This window comes from Rhinolophus sinicus, chromosome 4, assembly GCF_057876585.1.
Source record: "Rhinolophus sinicus isolate RSI-liver-muscle chromosome 4, RSI-T2T, whole genome shotgun sequence".
Taxonomy (NCBI): domain Eukaryota; kingdom Metazoa; phylum Chordata; class Mammalia; order Chiroptera; family Rhinolophidae; genus Rhinolophus; species Rhinolophus sinicus.
In genome coordinates, this window is record NC_142504.1 from 45,240,413 (window position 1) to 45,259,861 (window position 19,449).

The 19,449-nt window shown below is 34.8% G+C and overlaps 1 protein-coding gene across 9 annotated transcripts in view; it reads left to right on the forward strand.

Annotated features, from left to right (window-relative positions):
• The window catches only part of MAGI2 (membrane associated guanylate kinase, WW and PDZ domain containing 2), a 1,312,004-nt gene that overhangs the window by 666,564 nt on the left and 625,991 nt on the right, over positions 1 to 19,449 (forward strand). The gene's annotated exons all lie outside the window — the stretch shown is intronic.

Sequence of the window (19,449 nt, forward strand, 5' to 3'; positions counted from 1 at the left end):
AGCCTATCTTTTCAGTCTTAATAAAATCAGTTCATTAAGAAAAAGCTAGCGTGTTAGTGACTTCCTTAGAGTACCTCCTTTATAAATTGTTTGCAGAGTTCTCATGATTCAAGAAGTTGGAAAACTGTAGAATAAATGGAAGACTGAATATTTCATTTCAAGATTTCAAAATGTTCATAAATCATACATCCAGCTGGGGCCTACCTGTGTGATAAGGGGGTATTCATCTTTTTTAAAAATTTTAATTAAAGTACCACCTAACCCAAATATGTGGCAAATATGGTCTTGAAGAAGGTAACTCAAAGTCTAGGAGTATTAGTATTTTTTTAAAAGATCTACAAATATCATTAGGATTATTTGAGATGAATTCTTATGATACTTTGGTTACTTCCTGATAGCCAGCTACATACTGAGGGACATTATTTTTCTCAATCCTGAGTATACAATTTTGTGCATCACCGCTTAGGTGACCTAAAAGAAATTACACAAACTCGTTTTATTATCAGAGACGACTCGGCAAAGGGAAGGGTGCAGTGTAGACAAGAGTAAAAAGGTAAATAGAATATATAGATTTTATATTCTCTTTCTTGGTTAGTGTAATATTGGTTTAAGAAATAGTATAATTACTTAATAAGAGGTAATGTCAATATTAGCATTGTTAAACATTAGGTCCAACTCTTTCTTCCATAGAATTTTAGTTAAATTCTAACAGAAAAATAGTTAGGTCCTGCACCTCCATATTTTCAGCCAGCAAACATATTTTACATACTATCTTGAATTAAATCACAAAGAGTGTTCCTAAATGGAGTAGTTTAATGATCTAATCATCACACCTGTTATTTTTCTATCCTTTCGTGAACCATAGGTTAGATCAAAGGGCTGTCTATTTGATCTTCCTTACCTTTGAGAAATAAAAGTTGATTATTTGATTTTCTGATGAGAGCACAGATGACTTTTTCAGCTTATCCTTTAGAAATTAAGCTCCTTGGACTTTGAATAAAATGGCATGCAGCTTCCCCAGGGCACAAGTGATTTAGAAACATCTTGTTTTCCCACGACAGTTGTATATTCGTGAATTGCTTTGTATTTGGTGTCCTGTTAAACAAACCAGACCATTTCCCATGGTCTCCATTATTTAAAAAGAAAATATTATTGTGATGTATCATGAGTAGTATTCTATAAATTATAAGTTATGTATCTAAATGAACTATATAAACAGTGGTTAAAAGGATTGGTTCTAGATCTGGAGGGCCCAGATTTATATCCCAGGTTCAGCACTTACTTGTTCTGTGTAGGAGCACGTTCATTAACCTTTCTGTACCCCATCCATATTGGAACAATTTTTCTGTACCATAATAATAGTTCCAACATCATAGTTTTTTTTGTTTGTGTGTGGGGGGGATTAAATGAGTTAATACACATAAAGTGTGTGTAACTAGCACATGCGAAGCACCCAATCAATGTTAGCTATTACCATTTATAGTTTAATAGCAAAAATCAAGTCATGCTTATCAGCTGTCACTACTATGTTTCCCCAAATGTGGCATATAACTTTATTTTACTAAGGAAGGCATAATTTCCTCATGACTTTACATATAGTTAATTAGATATATTTTGACATACTTACATAAGAAGTAACTTCTCTCCATTTTAAGGAATCTTATCTAACCACTGTAATATGATGACATAATTTTTGAGTGTGGAAATGAAACTACTTGATGTATTTTGAAAGGATTATGAGTTCTTGGTTAGTAACAGGTAACTGAGTAGGTTTAACTAAATGTTCCTAATAATTAAGATTATAGCTGATAAATTATATAAAGTGAAAGTATAGTGCATATATTCAATTGGAGTTTTTCATCACTTATTTATAATCTTTTCATTTACTTTGAGACAATAGTTACAAATGTTTACTAACTAGCAATGATAGTCCAAATTAAATTCTGTTCACAAGAGCTGTGTCTTTGGAGAATAAGTCTTCTATAATGGAACTATTGATAGTAACGAAGGCAAGATCCTCATACGTCAAACACTTGTTTTGATGAGACAAGTTTAATGCATGGTAAGAGCTATGGTATTGTTAGCAGCAACAAGATTCCAAGCCCTTGGCACAACGTTGTCTTTGAAAGTGAAAAAAAAAAAGAATGTTGCACCTTGGTTATTTTCTTCATACAATATCCTGTGTGACTCACAGTACACTGTAGTAATTCTATTTAAATTATTTTGTTTAGCTTAATGTGTTCTATCACTCGCTCCTTCTTTTCCATAAAAGATACTGATGCCAAATTGGCTTTTATATACCTTTGGAGAGCATAGTCATACAAAGCCTGCCAACACACTGCTTATGTTGTTTGAAGGTCAGTTATAGTTGTTTTTCTTTATTTTTTTCTTCCAAACTTACTAAAAGCAATTTGAGGAGCTTGAGGTTAGTATGCTAGAAAAAAACAAACTTAGGTATTATTCTATTTAGACATACAGTAATTGCAAGTGTTTAATATATTAGAATGTAGAACTCATTGTGTCAGGTTTTGAATTTATATAAAATCTTACCTTTGGTTTTAGCATTTTCTTACTAATTGGTTCACATAGTAGGTACAGGAAAATTGGCTCTCCAGAATGTTGGAAAACTGGAAGCAGTGATATTTGTCAGGTAAATCTAGACATTTATTCTGCTTTCTTCATAGAAACAAGGATGTGGTATATCTGATGCTGAGTCTGCTTCCAGTATATGAACACATCCCTCATTAAATTGTTAGTCTACACTTTTTCAAATGGTGACATAAACTCAGAGTATAAAAGAACACTGGCACAGCAAGGGTTGAGTTTTCCAGTTTCCAGATAAACTATACCATCCTTGGACATTGTCACTGATCTCTCCATGCCCCCTCTGGACTCCCTAGGGGCCAAAGTGCTGAGAGCAGCTGCATGTTCTCCTACTTGGTGTGGCTGATGAAACTGTAAACATAATCTCACGTCACATTGGGCATATCCAGTAGGATTTCTTCCTGAGTCCATAATCGATCTGAAACAATGTTAAAAGTTTTTATTTTAGGAATAAGCTTGATGCCTGAGCAGGAATCAGGTTCCCATTGCTATTCTATTCAGTAAGAAGCATGGATGAATAGGTCCCCTGATAAGAGTTAAACTAATGATGATAAATGAGGAAGGCATTCCATCCTTGTCAAATGAAATAAGGAAATTGTGAAAAAATGTACAGAATGACTAGAATAAACTTTTAACGAGGATTCATTATTACAGAGTTATCTTGGGCTCACCCATTGTGAAATAACAAGTCAATAATAGAAAATTAGAGTCAAAACTGACTTTCACTCTACCAATGTTACTACTGTCAGTACCATTGGGACATTCTAATGGATCCCCTACTTATATGCTTTGTGCTCAGAAAAGTTATTTAAATTCTGTTGGCCTTAATTTCCTGATTTGTACAGCTAGAGTAATAATATTTTAAATGACTGTCATTAGAATTAAAGTAAATAATAGCAGTAAAATTGGGCTTGACCTATACTATATGCTAAATAAAAATTGGCCATTTTTTTAATGTTTGAAATAGATACTACTATTCTGATTTGAGAGGAAAGAAGGAGAATATTGGTGCTCAATGTTACCCACTAAAGTCATGCACAGCTAGTGTATGAAAAGTTGCAGCAAGTATATTATTCATATCAAAATGATTTTGAAAAGATTAGGGAAACTTGTAACAGATTCACCATGGTGAGGTCCTGAAGCTGATCCATTAATCTTACTTTACTCAAATGTGCATAGTCCATTGAGACATGATATTTTTCTTCTCCCAGATCTTGAACACCTATTCAATCGTGTATTTTCCCTATTTCTAATTTTAAAATTGGTAGTATTTTACCATTTCACTGTGTGTGTGTGTGTGTGTGTGTGTGTGTGGTAGTATAACCCATATGTCATCAGAGGTCCTCTTGTCCTTTAAGCTCTAAATAAGATGGCTTAGACTCCCATTCCATGCTCCAGTGGAAAGCCCAATACTATCCTCAAGATTTCTCTGAACTCCCAGTGGGTCTTGCATCCTCATGGTCACCTTTGTCTCCAACCACTCTGCAACTGTTTTTCTTTTCTGCTCTGTGTCTCTGCTACGGTATATACCCAAATGGGCAAGTCAGTCCCTTTGTTAACCATGTACCACATGTACAGTTCCATAAAAATAAATATGCTCATCAATGGGAGTATAGCAGACTGTCTTAAATTATGGCAAAGATGCAGCAACACCAGCAACTTAAAACTGAATATTAGATGTCCCCAGGTTTACATTTTTTTCATCTATCTTAAAGACTATCCTGCCTTGTTCCTTTCCTTTCTTTATTCCCCACCACCCACTAAATTATCATGAACTTCTAATTTAGGAACAATTCTGCTGTCTTCTATGATTTTCTCTCCTATTAATACATGTTTCCAGACTCTTATATTCTACCCCAAGCACCTTATCAAGATATTTTCCAAATCATATACAATTTTCTCTTTAAAAGGAACACTGTTATCAGGTATTAACATACATACACACTGTAATTGCAAGCCATCTCAACTCTTCTTGGAACAAGGAGGGGTAGACTTAAGTTAGTAAAATTAAGTAAAACTCACAATTGGAAGATGCTTCTGTGGCAAAAGCGCTCCAAATCAGAGCTCTGAAGTTCTTTGAAAACATCTGTAACTCTTGATTTATTACCAGATGTGCTGCTCGCAGAGGGGCTCCACTGTTGGAATCACAGGAACAGTTTCTTCCTGAAGCAAGTGGTCGCTAAACATATAAATCCCTGGTCTCAGATTATTTGATTCATCAGGTGTTTTTATGTAGAAGGGTTGACTCTTTTTTCCAACTGGAATAAGTTTGATTCCAAGACGTTCTGTTCCTGAAAGCTCTGTGACAGGATTCAAAATTCCAAATGTTATGGCTTCAATAGTCTTTTCTTGAGTGTGGGGCTTATATTTTGTGTTTATTCTCTAAATGTTGGCTATACTTATTGGCTATATTTATGTCCTGGAAAAATGGCAGTTATTATGGGTTTTTAAATTATCTTATTATCTAAAATAATGTGTTCTTATTATCTAAGGATTGACTGTAAAAATGAAGTCATTTTTATTACTACTATTATTTCACCTTTGTCTTTTGCGGAGTCACTCTCCTGTTTTTTGTTAAATAATCATTATGGTTGTGTCATTAAGCTAATCATGTTGTTCATTGTTTCCTCAGAGCTTTAACTGGGTTAGAGTTTAAATATTTAAAACAGGTTTTCAATGAGTTATTGTTTAAATACTATACCATGTAGAATGAGGTTAAGGATTTCTATAAAGAGGCATTTCCTATTGCTTTTGGTGACAGTAAGTCTTTAATTTTTGAGCAAGTTAACTATATGATCATAAAACCAAGGAAGGCTTGAGAATCTGCATTCTTCCAGGTAAATAGTGCTAAGATAGTCTAGACAGCTAAGGAGCCATTTTTTCCTAACAAATTCCTAGGACTATGATTCTGAAAACTGTTCAGGAGTTCATTCTATATTCACTATGTTTTCTGATTTATGTAACTGACTATATCATTTGCTATTATTTTATCCTTGTTAGAGCTGAAGAAATATGGATTTCCTCACTCCCCCTCACATTCTCCCAATGCCTAAAGACAAGGCTAATTTGCTTCTCAGCCCTTATTACTCCAAGCAAATCAATCCCCTTTTGATTAAACTCCCTTAGTGAATATCAACCTTAGCACCATTGCTAGATAATAGGACTCTCTCCTAAACAAGCGCTACAGAGAAAAATGTAGAGATCTAATTATGAACTATTATGAGAGAATATTAACAAAGTCTAAATTCAAAATTCTTGAATTTTAGTGATGGAGACACAATAAGATTTCCTAGAAATAAAAAAGCTGACATTTGAAACAATTTAATCAAAGTGCTTGGCCTTTCCTCCTGGGTTCCAGACAGAATGTGAAGCTGTTTTAAGTCAGTGTGACCTCCATGCCTCAGCATCTTGGGAAAATTCAAAGCTGAGTGTTTAGTTTCTGAAAGCCTTTGTATTTCCCTTCCAGCATGATGGAAATAAATTCCATATATGCTTCATATTTTAGGTATGCATCTGATTGTGTCTGGTTTGGACTATTTGCTGACAGTGCATGGTTCTTGACTAACACAGATAATGTGCAACAATGTGCCCTGCTCCTGGGTACACAGGAAATGAGGATGCTCACAGAGCCCGCCTCCAGGAGTTAGCTCAATACATTTCAATTGCTCATTAGAGTTCCAATGCCTCATTGTTGTCTATATGTGAACAGCTTAAGTGAATAGGAATCAGATGGAGGGTGGGGGAGGACACACGGAGATTTCACATAATTCCTGTTGCCAGAGAAACCATTTTCTTGCTGTCTGGGCATGCACCGAGCAGCTTAGATCAACTGGAGCCTCAGCGCAGCCCTTGCTGTGACTTTAGTAAAGGAAACAAACAGAAGGGAGAAAATGCTTACAAAGAAAAGCAGAATCGAGCATTAAAATGTTCTTTTAGATGGTTTTGTAGACTGGGGTTTGAAACCCCTTGTCCCTAAGATGGCTGCTCCATCTAATTATACATGTGTTTCTATGTCTCATGTTTATTTATTTATTTTTCTACCTCTCTAGAACACCATATTTTCATATATGTTTATATACATTATACATTTGCATATTTATATAAAAATGCTCTTTATCTTTTTCCCTCTTTCCCTTCTTCCCTTCCTCCCTACACATACACACATCACATCACACAACTGTGCTGTGTTTAACACATGGGAAACTTTTCTTAGGGGGGAAAAATAGGAAAGAATGTTACCGAAGCCTAGGGGTCCATTTGCCTGCACATGTCAAAGCCAAAGGAGAAAGGAACACGAGTTTGCAGCAAAGAAAGTAGAGGTTCATTTAAAGAAATGGCACTGAGCCCGGAGACACAGGTGAGCTAGTGCTTTTAAGACCCAGCTCCCCCATGGCATGTAGGTTACAGATTCTATATATAAAGCAAAATCACAAGACACCGTGGGTTATGGGTTCAGAGCTGTGTTGGGAGCTGATTGGTTTGAGGTGAGGTAAGGACAATGAATCATTTCTTCAGGTCTTGACAGTTCTGAGGTGTGTGCCTGTGTGCCTATCTTGGTTTCATGGGAAAGTAGCCAGGATGTCATTCCATCTTAGGGTCCAGGAGCTGAAACATAACTTAGGTCAAAGTGTTACATTTAGCCTACCAAAGGACCAGATTGTGTGACCATTAGTCAGGTTGCGGCTACTGTTTTCTGTTTCCTCAGAGGTTGCTGATTACCTGAAAAAAGGCTCCGACTCTGAGGAGTATATACCGGGGGTGCCAAAAAAATGTATACAAGTGGACACTTTGGTCAACATTGCCCAAGCAGTCGTTCACCGTAATCAGAAGTATCTGGACCTCTTGTAATTGCAGAAGTCAAACGTGACTTGTATTCATCTTTTGTTATTGGTAGATATTGAGTATTACAATTTTAATACAGTTTTTCTTTTTTAGAATACGTATACATTTTTTTGGCACCCTCTGTATATATAAAGAGGGATATGATTTCTAGAGGTAGAATTTAAAGCTAAGTTTAATCAAAGTCATAAGGACTCTGGGTTTCAAGAATATGGTGATAACGTGGTTTGTTCACAAAGTCGAAAGTAATGACAGAAACTAAGGAAGTATAGGAGAGCACAAACTGTGAATTGTAGATTTGTTTAACATTTGGAGATATATATATATATATATATATATATATATATATATATATATATATATTTCTTTTGTTGATTCAATTTAAACTTATTGAGCTGACTTAGAGTACTGAATGTGGCATTTTTACAATTTCAAGTATAAATACTGGTTATGACATTTTAACAATTTCTACTATAAATCAGACCACTATAATGAAAACAGTACAGGGCAAAAATAAGGAATGTCAATTATAATATGGGGAAAAGTCACGTATCAGGTCATCTATGGAAATAAGCATTTGCTCACACGTCCCAGAAGTAATATGAATCAGGTAGCTTAATGAAAATCAGGTATTAAGTCTTAAAATATAATTTAGTAAGGTCTTTCCTCTCTCCTTCTAACACTTGGATCTTTTTGATGAAGGATGACTTCTAAGCATAATATTTAGAAAATAAGAATATATTAGTTAAAATATTCCAAGCACACAGTTCCCCATACATTTTCCTCCATATTTTTAGTATACAAACTATTAATATACACTGATTCTATTTCCAATATTACATAAGAAAAGCAAATAATAGTAGTAATAAAAATAAAAATGTATGTATGTATGTATATGTGATTGTATTTATGACAGCTCTGAAAAAAGCTAGTTCATATTTTGGAAAATTTACTTTTAATTATTTTATTTTATTTAGATTTCATTAAGAGTGAAAAGTTTCAATAAGGATTTTTTTTAAACTTCTTGTCCTTTTGGGAGAGAGATAATTTGCAAATATCATTGATACATAGAGATTTTGTAAGACTAAGTGTTTATTAATGAATCCCTTGATCTATCTCACCCCATTTGGAAATAACTGCTTCCTATTTATGCTGTCTCCACTTGTACAAAGTTTTAATCATAGTGTTTATGCCATTTTATGTCACATGTTTGCCTTTTGTTCCTGCTCCACTAATTTCAACAAATGTACCAAGACTGTAACCATGTCCTATTTATGTTTATAAGTCTTGTGCCAGGCATAGAGATTGTACATAGTAAGTACACAAGAAATGTGTACCGATAAAATGAATCAATGAATGAAGCAAAGCTTTAGCCAAAGGAATAACTATTATACACAAAATAACATTATAAATTGGGAGTACATTAAGATATGAAAATCAGGGTTTCAAATTGCTATGTCACAGTAATCATTGAACACATTTCACATTTGTAGACATTCTAAGAAAAAATATGGCAATATTGAAAAAGGAAAAAATATATGAAATAAAATCACAGGTTTTCAAATATAGCCTCGTGTTTCAAAAATTGCAAATATGTTTTTGAAAAAAATGAAGAAAATAATTTTAGTTTTCTTTTCAACTCTTTCTGATGATTCTAGTCTAATGTTTTTCTTTTCCTCTGTAAACTCCAGTCTTTCATTACTGCAATGCTAAAATCTCCCTCTTGCCTGAACAATTACCAAATGCTAATTTTACCTGCCCTGGGGATATGGCCTAATTTACATTCCTTTTTAATGACCCATCTTCTTTAGGCCCATACAGGTAGAAAATTGCTGATAGATGTTAAAGCACTCATACTACAATGTTTACATTTTGTTTTGCTTTCTATTTGTCTTGGAGGAGATGGAAGAATTAAAATTCTCTTTTTGAATTGTGTTGTTTTCTACATGTTTCCTCCTGTTTTTCTTTCAATTCTCTCTTCTTGCCTTCTGTCCATCAATTACGCAGATCACAGGAGAGCTATTAGAGATCACTGTGCAATACTCCCCATCATTTCTGAATGTAGATCTTTGTTATTCAATATGATTCCTGGATTTGGATTTACCAGAGAAAATATATGTATTTTCTTATACACTTTTGTATATCTTGATGAAAACTCCTATTAAGGTCTCAGTTCAAATTTCAATAAACTGAAAGACTGAATTTTGTTATTGATTCCCCTTCCCAGTTAGCATAGCTGATGAAAAAGGAAAGATATTGCAGCTTTAGCTTGCACTTGGAACCAACACCTTCTTGTGTTAGATCTTTTCATTATAAATGCAATTGACAGAGGTGTCTATTATAAGCTATTTGTTATACAATCTTTATAAATAGCTCTCATCATTTATAAGACAAGTCTAAATTTGTTTGGAAATAGCTTCTGAAGACACCCTGCTGTGGCTTACTCAGAGCGTCAGGCTGTCATTCAGTAGGGGAGTCAGGTACTTCAGCTGGTCGTCTTCTCATCAGCCTGACATGATGTGCGTCACATACAACTTCAATGACCACTGTAAGTGAAACATGGTTCATAAATAACCACATACAACTCAGCACTATTTAGCTATACTCTATATCATCTAAGGTAAATCTTGTTTTGATTTCTTTTCGGGATGTCTTGCTTAGCTATTTTGGTGAACATTGCCACCATTTCTGTGTCTTCTAACTCTAATTTGACTTGTCCAGTGGAGGAAGGTCTTAAAACTCAGACATGGATTTTTTTTCTCTCTCTCTGTAAAGACTGATGTGTATAAGAAAGATAGAAAGCTTAGGACTCTTTGAGTCCTTAGGTCCCACATTGCTATTCAAATGAAAGTTCAAAAATGCATTTCAAAGTCAAATATAAATGGTTTTGGGATTATCCACCATTTTGGATTACACACACCACTGCTCCCATTACTGCAAGTAATTAAGAGCTTTCTGATATGAAAAAGTGCTCCCTTAAATGCTAACACTCTTGTATCAAACTTTCACAAGAACTTTAATAAGTGAAGCTAAGTGATTATAATTCCACCTCCTTTCTCTACTCATTCTCTGAAGGAGATATTCAAAAGCAATAATATCCTACAAAGCACTTAGGAAGGAGGGAAGAAGAAAAGCAAGGGACCTGAATAATGAAGATTCCATATCAGTCCTTAATAGTGGAAAGTTTTCAATTGAATATTTCCAAAGGTCAAATCAGAAAATATAGCCTTAAAGTAAAAAATAAACTAAATGGAAATAATCTGACAAATATATAGACATGACAAAATCACAGGACAGAAGCCAACTATAAAGATAATATAATTCACCCATTCCACAACAGCCCCCATTTTTACGAATGAAGAAACTAAGATACCATAAAATCACCCTTCCCAGGTAATAAAAACCCTCCTCTCTGTGACCTCTATACCTTGCTTATATTCTAATCTTGCTTTATTATTACTGTCATTTGTACTCATCTTTAACTATCAGTTTGCCTCTGACACCACTTCTAGTCTGAAACCAGATACGGGCTTACTCTGATTACCGTTAGAACTAGCACTTATTGTGTGTCCTGACACACAATAGATATTGAATGCTTTCTGGGTTGAGTCTAATTGAATTTTAAACATAACCTTCAATGAAATGAAAGTTCAATATATGTATTTTCTGTAAACTTAATCCCACTAAATGTGATCATGAATCTCAGTCCTTTGTATACTGCAAAGTCCTACCCTTGCTTGATGTTACTATCAGCACACATTAGATTACATAAAAGAGACCTTACAAAGATTTAGCTGGAATTTCAATTGTCGAATTAATTAGATCCTCAGAGTTTACCTGTTAAACATTTATTGATTCAGTTTTTAAATTGTGGTATAGGTACTTTCTAGATGATAACAGCATTATCTTTTGATTTAGTTACCAGGCTTATACACAGATTCCTATGGTAATAGTCACCAATTTTGCATAGCATGGATGAGACTCTTTGAAATCACAGGTACAGAGGGATGACCCGTGGATTGACAAATCACATAACTCTCTAAAATTTTCCTCCCTTTTGACTTTAAAGAGCTGCACATGTTTTTGAGTCAAGTGGCATTAATTACTCCAGCAATAGTCTGTAATTTCTAAGCATTTCCCTGTGCTGAGTAAGCTTTATTCTTGCTCCCAACTCCCATCTTCCTTTGATCACTATGGTGCATTGATGTTGTAACCTCTCTTGCAATGCCCTCTTGAGGAGTTTGGCTGGCATTTACTGTAACTAATCACTAACACATAAAACTCCAGATTCACCTAGAGATTAAATTAGCTTCCGCCTTGTTATGCTTTAGTTCATTTATCTTAGAATAAGCCAAGAGTCAAAGTCTTTGATGAGGGTAATATAGCTTGATTTCCTTCCTATTCATTACCTAACCCCTTTCCCAAAAACAGAGTGCTGTGCACACCTTGTATTAGGACCTGGAAACCCCCAGAGCACCTGCATTCAAAGAGGATTATGCTGGGCAGGAGTAGTATTACAAATTAGCCAGACTCCTAATTTTGATCGTTATCTATCTGTGTGAATTTGGGCTACTTACTGACTTCCCTGAACTTCAGGTTCCACTCTTTGAAAATGTGTATGATCTTATCTCCTGTGAGGATTCAATAATATGATATGTACTAAATATATAGCAATATGTGCTTATTAGCAGAAATAACCATTCTATTAGTGATGATAATTTAGCCTAATAAGGTCACTCTCATGAAAGACCCCCTCCCTTGTTTGGGGCTGAATTCACTCTCCTGCATATGCTAATAACTTAGAAAGGACTGTCTGAAGGCTTGATGACTTCTAGCTTTGTGATCCAAGAGTTACAAAACACTGTGTTCATCTGGCTGGATATAGGACTGACGTACGAGAAACCTGTGATGCAGGGTCAGTACTGGGAAGGAATGACAGAGCCAGGCATTTGTCTATAATCCATGATACTAAGATTGGGGGCAAAAAGTCAATACCTAAAGATCATGTGTAAATGCCAGGAGCCAAGCACAGAAGATACCAGGACATATCATTGCAAACAACATGTAAAGATGAGGAGGAATCAAAAGAAATAGCTAAGGTATAAACACATACAAATTCTGCTGGATAATCGTTTTCCAGGCCTATTTTTAACTCAGCACCTGACAGCCCGTAAAACTCATTGAAGACTGGAATAGTAAATGGAATTTGTACTGTGTTTTAGCTTCTTTTGGTGCTCAGTATAGTTGGAAAATAAATGTGAACAGAAGTAATGGCCATAGACATGGGGGAAGTATGATGAGTGCTCTAATGGGAGAACAATTACCTCGGCCCTGAGATGTCTGAGAGACACCCCATGGGAGATGACATCTCAGCTAAGTGTTGAAGGGCATGTGGGGGCTTAGCAGAGAAGGGGATAAAGGGCATTCCAGAATAGAAATGATACCTTGCAGACGCACAAAACAAGATGACAAGGAATTCATTTACCTGAAGCGTGGCGTGAGTGTGCGTGAGTGTGTGTGTGTGTGTGTGTGTGTCTAAGTGTTGCAGATCTGTGTGTTGAAAGGGAGGCCTGGGGTATTGTGGGGGGAAATGATGCTGCACTGGCCAGTAGAGTCCATCTCATCAGAGGCTTTGGGTGTTATGGTTAAGATGTGAGATTTTAGTCTGAAAACAATAGGGAAGTATTCAGAGGTTTAAGCAGGGTAGCAACATGATGAGTTTTATATTTTGTAGAGATCAACTTCTTAGCGGTGTGGAGAGTGGATGAGAAGAAGGCGAGTTAAGAGTCTTACAAAAGTACAAGTGAGATATGCTGAGGACTTCGCTGGGCACAAACAGTGGGGGTAGAGAGGAGGAGACAAGTGGGAGAGATATTTATAATAGGAAAGGGTTTGACCCACTAACTTCATGCAAAGTAGAACATGAAACCAAAAAAAAAGGAAAAAATGTGTTATACAGTATTTTAAAAGAGTGAACATTAGAGAGTTGAAGTGTATGCTGGGGAGACATCTACATGTGGGTTTTTATCCTGGCTCTGGTAATTACTATTTATGAGATTTAGGGTTTACTCATTCATGAAATGGAGTTAATACCAGTCTTAAAAGGCTGGTGTGAAGGTGAGCTAACATGTATAAAACTGATTCACCACCTAGCATGCACTCAACAAATAGCAGTTATTGTTAGTATTATTAAAGATGCACTTAAAATATAGAGAGCTGGTATTTAGAGACACTTCATTAGACTTCTTTTTCGAATCATATTCTCCCATTATGTCCCAGGGGAGTTACACAACATCTAGGAGGATGAAATGAATTAACATGTGTAAAACATTTAAAAGACGGCCTGTAATAAGCACTATGTGCTCATTAATTTAAATAACTAAGTAAATAAATATCTAGTCATTTATTGTGTGCTGTCAGTTACTCTGTCAGCTGAGAAGTCGAAAAAGGCTCTGAATTCTTCTTGAAAAATACTGGCTCCAAAATTAGAATTTTATTGGCATCCTAAACCCATTGTAAAGTGTGCTTATCAGGAAATAAACCTTCAGGTGGATGTGGACTATAATTTCTTTTCATTTAGTGCTTTCTGTCTGAGTTTCAGGAATGATTTTCAGTCTTTTCAAAGAAAGCCCTGAGTATGGATGCATTTGAATGAACAAAATTTTAGTTGATAGCACAGATTGAAGATAACATTTATGACTGTTAAATAAGAACTGAATTATCAACTTTCAGCTCTGTCAGCTCTAATCAGTGGAAAGTCTGCATAGAACCTATTCTTTCAAATTCTGCTTCAATCCAAGATAAATCAATATATTACTTCATCTTGATAAATTTTCAAAGGTGGGTATAGATTAATCCTCTAAAAGGAAACAGTCTGTTATGATTTTAAGAGATAAAAAACTAGCCTTTACTTACATTTTACTTTTAAATAGTTTTTCTTTCTATTTTGCTACTTTAGAAGTAGCTCATACCAGACTGCATTAAGGTCCAATGTTATGGCTAAGGTGTTTATGGGAGTAAAATCAGGGTAAAGATTGTTTTTGCCAAATAGTAATGAAATCTAGGTATGTAAAAACAAGATTATCTCATTAAAGCAATAATAAACACAAAAAAAGATATTAAGGGCCAGATGGAAATTCAAATAGGAGACTCTATAATGAGATATAAGAATGCAAATCACCCAGGGAAGAGTTTTTGCACATTTAAATGTAGTTGCTTGTGTCATAAAAAGACATACATAAAATACAATCTGTTAAACTATTTATATTTGAATCCTAAGAATTTCTAAGTAGGCAACAACAATGTTTATTTGAGAATCATTGCCTACAGGTATTATTGTTACATTTAGAATGAGTATTAAGTAAACAGTTTCAAGGACCGTCTGGTATGACTTAGCATATTTTAGAGTCAAAGGTTATAATTACACTCAAATCATATTCAATAAGTATAATTTCAAATTCACCTTTCTAGCTTATTTTAGAGACTGGTTCTATTTTTCCTTTCCTTAGCTCTATATGGTCCTTGTTTTAGTTGCTAGTTTACTTGTATTCTTTAATTTTGATATCTCATTCACTACTATTTCTCCAAACACTTTTCTTCCTATTCACCCTAATTTCCTTGGCTGGGTGGTGCCTCTTTGAAGAGGTAAACCCAGCTGTATTCAGATGTAGGTAGGGGTTTCATTGGCTCCTCATTTCTTTGATCATTTCAGAAGATATATCCCAGAACTAGAAGTGAGAATTCTATGCAAAGGAGGCTAAACTATACTCCTGGACAGGCAAAATCATTCCAATTGTCCTCCAGGGTACACTGTTCTTTATGGTCCCACCATCCCAGGGACCGGTCAAGACTGGTTCATGGTCCCATTGCCCCAATTGTGTTTGCTCACATAAGTGCCCCTCTTTGCTTTTTTTTGCAGCTGTTTTCTGTTTTGAAATGCCCTTTTCTATGAAGATATTTGGAAACAACACCTTCAATAAGAGGTTACCTCTTATATTGATTGCCTACTTCAATATAGGAGTTGCTGATTGACATTTTTACCTAATTATTCTCTGCTCATTAATCTTTGCATTCCCAAGTTAATATAAATTCTTTAGAACAGAAATTATTCAGTATAGATATAAAAATATTTGTGTAAGATAAATATAGATGATTTTTAACCTCTTTAAGATTTTTATGAGGTAGAATTGGTGTATAACATTAGTTTCAGGTGTACAACATGATTTGATATTTGTATATAATGCAAAGTGATAATTGCAATAAGTCTAGTCATCCATCACCATACAAAGTTTTTTTCTTGTGATGAGGACTTTTAAGATTTACTCTTCTAGCAACTTTCAAACATACAATGCAGCATTATTAACTATAATCACCATACTGTACATTACATCGCCATGACTTTTTTATTTAATAACTGGAAATTTGTACTTTTTGATCACATTTACCCATTTTGCTCATCCCCCAACCCCCACTTCTGACAACTACCAATGTGTTATCTGTATCTATGAGCTTGGTTGTTGATGTTTTTTATATTCCACATATAAGTGAGATCGTGCACTATTCATCTTTCTTGTCTTATTTCATTTAGTATAATGTCCTCAAGGTCCACTCATGTTGTCACAAATTGTACTATAATTTTTTATCTCCTTAAATGACATGAAAATACTTGGTTTAAAACTTAAATAAGGAACTTTACATGTTTTTCTTAACATCACATAGTGACCCAATGGTAAGTTTTAACTAGAACTCAGCCATTTTTGCTTGTTGCCCATTTGAGAAATTGATAGACATTACTTGCTATGCTTGGCAGTATCTACCAAAGAGAATAGAAGGAGGAGACAGTCATTTATCAAAAACCAGAAGGAAATCATTTAAGGCATCATTAGAAGCATTTATTTGAGAAAAGTGGGTTTTCAGGTACTTTCCTCTGCCTGGAAATGTTTAGTTAAAGGCAGGTTAATCCAGCCAGTTATGTTTTCATAGGGGAAACAAATTACCTTGTTTCAGTTTTTTTGCTTATTCTCCTAGAAAATGTTGGCTTGCATGACTAAACAGTACTCACCCAAACACCAGGTTTACAAACAAAATGAGAAGCAACTTCCTAACAGTCCACTGGAGAGAAGCTTGTCCTTATCATTTCAAAAGTCCTTGTAAATGACCCGAAAAGAAAACCTGTTTTTGTCTGACTTCAGCTTTATTCGTGTATTAGAAGGTGTGGTGCACTGGTAAACCAAAAAAGCAAAAAAAGCTCCCATTTACAGTGTTTGCAATTCCTCTGGTGTAAATATGCCCACCATGTCTGATTGGAAGCCATCACTAGTTTTATACCCCATTCTCAAACTTCCTGAATATTTAACAATCAGCTCACAAGCCAGTTCAAGTCCACTTTAGCTTACTACTGGACTTACAATTACCGAACAGGTTTGCAAACTTTACGGAGAGCTTTCGCAGAACACAGGGGTCGGTATTTTATTCTTACCTCTAGCCTTTACTCTCTGTTAGGTTACATTAAACAACCCAGACTCAAAAAGAAGAATGACTTTGAACATGTGGAAAGCAAACACCAATTTTCATTGTGCACAACTTTCATCATATCTTTTGTTAATCTTTTGTTATCTCCATCTCTTCTTTGAGAATAAGATCTATATTGTTTTCATCTTTGTAGCCCAATGCCTGGCAAAATATATGATCTCAAAAATATTTATTAAATGAGTGAATGATTTTGTGACTCCTTTATCACATTTTTTAAAAAATTTTTTATTGAAGATGTAGACAAAGCATTTTAAAAACACCTCTGTTTAAATGAGTCTCATAGTTTGTCACCTTTGAGTCTTCATTGTTGGGTTTCCTAGTGGGGTGAATTTGGACAAGTTACCTAATTTAAGTCTCATTTTCTAACCTGTAGAACTGGAAGTCAGTTAGCCTGGTTTCTAGTCTTAATTCTAGCAATTGGGGTCTGTCTGACCATAAATTTCATGCCTTTAACAATGACACACACATTTCTGACATATCCATGCATGTGGAATCATAACACACTTTCATGTATCAGTAAACACCAGTGTTTTACAATCATGATTGTATATAGCCGATAAGAAGCAATTTGGTAGGGTTATAAACATAATATAATTCATTAATTAAATAATGTTGCTTCTCTAGTTTCAAGCTATTCTTTGAAGAAAATACATATATGTATATATGTATATATATACATATATATGTGCATATATATATATATATTCAGTGTCTTGAAAACCAGATATTCTATTTTATTTTAGTGAAAGAGCAACTAAACTAAAGGCAAATAAAATAGGTTTCAGGCAACAAAACACAAGTTATAAATTATCCCCTCAAAATGGTATAATAAATGCACAGTTTATGTAACTTATTCCTTACATTTGAAGTGCTTGATTTTACCTAAGAAAAGTGACTTTTGGAGCATTGGTTCATGGACCACTGACTGTTGCATCTAGGACAGTCATATCATCTTCACAGTCTGAGTTACAGAGATAAAAAACTGTATTTGTACCCATTCAACACAAAATGATTTAGCCTCCTCAAGTAGCAGTGGAGAAATCTGAGAGCTTCACACATCCAATTTCAAAATGTCTTCAGCAGAACTTGTGCCATTAATTTCTTTCTTTAACTCTCTTCCTTGTGTTACCATCTGTTTCTACAACCAGAAACAAGCTGGAATTGTAATCCAGCCAGGGGTTGATGTACTGAAGAGCAACATATTCAAAATTGAGAGTGTCTTATGGCTGAATTTAAGAAATAGAAGCTTTTACAAGAATAAATTGAATGGTATGTGTATTTATTGAAAGGCACTCTTTTCCTAGGCAGTAACTGAGTGTTTTCTATGGCTATAGGAGTTTTTGAACTTTGTTTTCTCTACTGACTTATGTGATATCCCTTTCTCCCGGTTTTCTCTCTACCTTTAGCTATGCCAAAAGTCTTCCTCAGTCTTCTCAGTCTTCTTTCTCACCCTCCCTTTAGTTTACCTTTCAAGTTCTGAAGTTCTTCAGACTTTGATCCTCACACATTACTCTTTAAGATATTTCTATAATCCCTTCCTGGGTGATTCCTTTATACTCTATGATTCCAATCGGCAGAAACTGGTGACTCCAAATCTGCCTCCAGCCCCAGACTTATTTATCCAACTGCATGGCAGGCAACCCCACCTGGTTGGACACAGTCAGTTCAGACACACTGTGTCCAAAATGAGCTTGTCATTTCCCCAACTCTTTCTAAAACAGTTTTATAATCCACTCTATCTTCCAAGAAATAATCCTGCAATTTATAATAGATGCTTCTTTCCCACTTGCAAATCGGATCACCTAATGCCAAGGGAATGGGGAAGTACAGCCCTATCTTGTCTGGAAAGAATAGATGATAGGATTTTTATGAATAGCCTTAGTGATTATAGCAGGTAGTCATATTTTTATTGTTTTTATTTACCAAGTAACTAATATGTCTGGGATGGTTCTAATTATTTTACATGTATTAAATCACTTAATCTTCATAACAAACTGGTGCTATTATTATCCCTGTTTCAGAGTTAAGGAATATGAGAGTTTACTAATTTAGTGATAATGAATAAGAGAAAAATAGCTTTACCTAAGTAAACTGTAAAATATTAGGGATTTTTACTCTTGATATAAAGTTTTACTAGTATGTTAATAAACTATTGCTTTTGAGAGGTAATATTTAAATCATAAAAAACAGCATAAATTATTTTTAAAGGAAAATTAATCGTATATTTTCACCTTGTTCTCTTACTTGCTTTTTCCTTCAATACTCATAAGTGATTTTTAGAATATCATTTCAAGTGGTAATCAGACTTTAGCAAATGAATGATTTATTTCCCTTCAGAACAACCATGGATACTATCAGAGGTTTTGGAATACCAAATGACTGTTGTAGTTCTGATGCCCAATAGAGCATTCCAGACTTAATTGCACTGAAGCACCATACCATTTGTGTTCAAATGGCTCCTGACCATTTATTCTC